Below are 4763 nucleotides of genomic sequence, written 5' to 3'. Positions count from 1 at the left end.
AATATGGATCAAACGGTAATTGCCAATATTAGAGTTATACCATATACTTAGCAATGTAAGTAATTTTCTCTTTTATTTTGCCTGGTACATCATAGGCAAATCTAATAATTGGCTTAATAGTTCTGATAGTCTCCTAAATTCCTAGATTGCTTATCTAAACTATTTGACACTGGTTAAGAAATAGAGTAAAGGATCATACAAGACATAGTAGTAGATGACCACAGTAATCTAGAGTTTGATAAACCCAAAGACTCCCAACTTCCTGGATAAGAACTCACTATCTGACAAAAACAGCTGGGAAAACTGGAAAACAGAATGGCAGAAACTAAGTACAGACCAATATCTTACACCAATTATCAAGATCAGATCAAAATGGGTACATGATTTAAACATAAAGGTTGGAATCATAAACAAATCAGAAGAGTAAGGAAAAGTTTATTTGTCAGATCTATGGTAAAGGAAGAAAGCCAGAAAACATTATAAGAATAAAATGGGTAATTCTGAATCTATTAAAAAGGTTTTATAAAAACAAAACTAATGCAACCAAAATTAGAAGGAAAGCAGAAATTTGAGAAACATTTTTTACACCAAGTGTCTTTGATAAAAGCCTCATTTCTCAAATATAGAGAGAACTCAGTCAAAATTTTAAAAATACAAGTCATTCCTCAATTGATAAATGGTCAAAATATGAACAGGCAGTTTTCAGATGAAGAAATCAAATCTATTATTTATAGTAATATGAAAGAATGCTCAAAGTTCCTGCTAATTAGAGAAATACAAATGAAAATAATTCTAAGTTACCACTCCACCCCAATCAGATTGTCTAATATGACATAAAGGGAAAATGATCAATGTTGGAGGTGATGAAGGAAAATTGGGACATTAATACATTGTTGGTGTGGTTGTGAACTGATTCATCCATTCTGAAGAGCAATCAAACTGTAAATAACTCAACAATACCACTACTAGGTCTCTATCCCTAAGATATCATAAGAAAAGGGAAAAGGGCCTCTATATACAAAAATATTTATAGTAGCTCTTTTTATGTTGGCAAATTGGAAACTGTGCTATTATGAATGTATTGAGATACTATTTTGCAATAAGAAATGATGAGCAGGAGGATTTCAGAAAAATCTGGAAAGACTTATATGAACTGATGTTAAAGTGAAATGATCAGAACCAGGAGAATATTGTACAAAGAACCAGCAATATTGAACAACTATGAATAACTTGCCTTATTATTTTCAACAATACAAGGATCCAAAAGCCTCATGAAAGGTGTCATCCATATCCAGAGAAACAACTATAGGGTCTGATCAAAGCATACTATTTTAACTTTATTTTTTTCTGTGGCTTTTCTTTTTGGTCCATTTCTTCTTCGACAAAATGACTAATATGGAAATATTTTTTAATTTAAATAATTGAAAGCTAGATTTAATAATTTAATTCATTAATATTAAATTAATTAATAAAATCATTTAATAATTTAAATCCAGATTGCTGATTATTGGTGTTATACAAAGATAACTCAGATCTTTGATGATTCAAGCTGGCTTTTACAGTCCCCCAGTGGGTGTACTTTGTTCCCTCCCTAATATACCCTATATCCTAATGCCTGGGGTATATTCAAAAAAATGGAGTTGTCTCTGAATTTACCCTCTCTGATCCTCTGGAAAGATCGGGGTGGAAAAGCATGTCATTTCACTTTCATCAATAGCTCATGTTTCTAAGTTGCTTTTATTTGCTCTCAATGTGTGGGTAGAAACTTTCCTTGTCTGTCTGTCCCCATTATCCCTGGCTGACAATTCACCGGAAAGTCTAATTCCTAGAGAAAAGAGACAATTCTTGTGAATCGTCCTTGTAGAATCCTGACCATTTTCTGGGGCTATTTTGTAAACTGACAAGTTGACCATTCTGTCTTACTGCAGAGCAGACAGTAGATTTCCAGTAGTTTGATATTCCATATACACCAAAGTACTTTATTCATACTCTGCCACCCAAGCGAATATCTTGACTCTGATCTGGGACATTGCACAGCCATTTCATTCTCTCAGCCTTTTTCTGGATCCAGGCCATGACTGACCAATATGCCCTTTCAGTCTGTCCCTTAATTGAGACTCATACTGCCTCTGAGTCCCTACCACCTTCATCTTTGCACACATCAATAGACAGTCATTATTCTCTTCTGAACATTAATTAATAATCCCCAGGACAATGACATATAGAATGTAGGAGAAAGAAAAGGTACATTAAAACATTAAAGACCAATTATAAGGTATCCAATAAGGTCAAGTTATTTACTTCCTTTATGTGAAAATGTTATCAGTACTCCTATGACTTATCATTATTCAAGTAGTTTGAAAGAAAGGCTTGGGCTGAGCTTGCATGATGGGGTGATTCTAGAAAATAAAACTGTGTAGGGAGAGATAAAAAAGGAGTAATTATACAAATGAGGCATGAAAGGAAGAATACAGAAGAAGCAAGTGAACCTCACTCTCATTGGAAATGGGTTAAAGAGGGAACATAGATAGCTAGAAAGGTATAAAAGTATAAGAAGGTGGGAAGAGAGGATAAGGGAAGGGCTCTTCAAGGGGTGGGTAGGTTAAGGAGTAGGAAGGCAAGGCATCCCATGAGGAGTGGAGGAGGCAAAGGATAAAAAGGGTGAAAAGATTTATCCAGGAAAAATAAGGAGGGAAATCACACCACAAATAATTATAGCTTAGAATATGAATGGGATGAATTTACCCATTAAACAGAAACGGATAAATTAGGAATCTGAATTCAACAATATGTTGCTTAAAGGAAACACAAAAAAATGAGATACTTTGTATGTACATTACAATTTTCTTTCTTTCTTCCCTTGTATTTAAGTTTAAAGTGAATAAAAAACTTACCAAAAAAATTCCTGCAACATTATTTTGAATAGCATTACAGACAGGCACTTACTGATTCTATTGTGATTTCTGTTTCTGTTATAAAGGTCCTGGCAAGTTTACTTTGTTGTCATTGGGTACATTTTTTCTTGTTTGTAATCATCTTTCCATTTCCATCCTCAGTTGACCTTCGTATGGGTTTATTTCACTGTTTATCTAGCAGAACTTTCTCTAGTTCACCCAACACTATCTCCCCTCTTAGACCATCCTTTTTTGTATGATCTTAGAAATGGGTTTACACCCTAATCTGGCTTGCCTTTGGTGAACCAGTAAGTCTAGTGCTTGCAAAGGTGTTTTCTGGGCTCTTTGGGTCTCATTTACCATGCATTGGCTTTTTCGAAGTCATTACCTTGGATGTTTGGGTCATTTCTGCTTTTCATTTTCCATTTTTGGGAGGCTTAGGAAAATGTCCAGGAAAGATGGGGCTAGGGTAAGGCCCTCAGGTCTCAGGCTGCCAACCTCAGGGACTGACATCAGAAAATGGTGCTCAGGGGTCCAGGCTTGTCCCAATTTCCTCTGGTCTGTTTTCATTTGTGGCCAGAATGCTGAGGTTATGATGGTTCACCTCAGCTACTTCAACCTGACCAACAGTTCGAATCAACGGGCAAACAGGTGTCTGGCTAATGATCTAAAGCCAGTGATGCTTCCTTCCTTCTGCTCCCTTTGGTCCCACTATGCTCCTGTCACTGACAATGAGGAAGGGGCTAGAGAACCTGCTGGACTGATGTTTTATTGACTCGCTCCATAGGACAGGCTTATCCCCCCCTCCCCATTAGACTGTAAGCTCCCTGAGGGCAGGGGCTGTGCTTTACCTTTCCATCCCCAACTGCCAGCTGATACACAGTAGGTACTTTAAAATGCTTGTGGGTAGACTCAGCAGATGCAAGAGCTATTATCTTATGTTGCTCCAGCCAGGCAGCCAGGTGACGTGTGGGACATCTGTTCTCTGTGGTTCCGATCCCATTTTGTCTAGAACCCACTGTCAACTGTATCACTTTGAAGAGACACGGAGCAGACATGTCTAGTTCCTCCCCAGCATCATTCTCCTTGTAAATGTAGGGGAAAGGTGTGCCCCGAGGCACTCAAGCATACCAGGACCAAGGTCCTACAGTGCCTTCATAACCAAGAGCTGGAAGGCGTCCTATAGGGCCAGGCCTCTCCGCTGTGGAGGTGAGGGTGGGGGGCGGGGAAGCTCTGAGGAAGCTTGTCCCGGCCTGGGGAGGTTCCAGGGGTCCAGTTCTCTTGTACAGATAGGTCTGCCCGAGGGGGCCTGAAGCCATCCTGGGCATCCTGGGGGCTGTTGGGAGGGGGAGGGGGCGGAACTGCCTTGACATGATTCATCACAGGCACACCTGGCCTTGAAGGCACACTGGCCAGGGCCCTTCTGATCAACCGCCCCAAAAAGGGCCGTGCGCTGCCTGCCTGCGCGGGAGATGCTTGGCGAGCAGGTGGCCGGCTGGCTGTGCGGGTGAGCTGCTGCCAGTCTGTCGGACTCCCCTGCCCTGCTCACGCGCGGACGTGTCGGCCCGGGGACAGCCGTGGCCGTTCCTAAGAGGCTCGGCGCGCTTTGGCCGCCCCAGGGCCGGTGGGCCTCCCCTCCGCGGCTCCTTGCTCTCCCGGGCTCCCGCCCCCCGCGGAGTCCCCCTCCTCCCCCTGCCCGGGGGCCTCCTCCTCCCCCCCCCCCCCCCGGAAGCCCGGCCGGGCCGGGGCGGGGCCTGGCACGCGGCGCCTCGCCCGGGGGACGCCTGGAAGCACGTGGAGGGGGGCGGGCCGAGGCTCGGGGCGCGGGCACGCTCCTCCGGGGATGGGGCTCTCTGGTCCGCACGACGC

The sequence above is a fragment of the Macrotis lagotis genome, chromosome 3 (assembly GCF_037893015.1).
Source record: "Macrotis lagotis isolate mMagLag1 chromosome 3, bilby.v1.9.chrom.fasta, whole genome shotgun sequence".
NCBI lineage: Eukaryota > Metazoa > Chordata > Mammalia > Peramelemorphia > Peramelidae > Macrotis > Macrotis lagotis.
Note: the sequence above shows the minus strand (reverse complement) of the source record.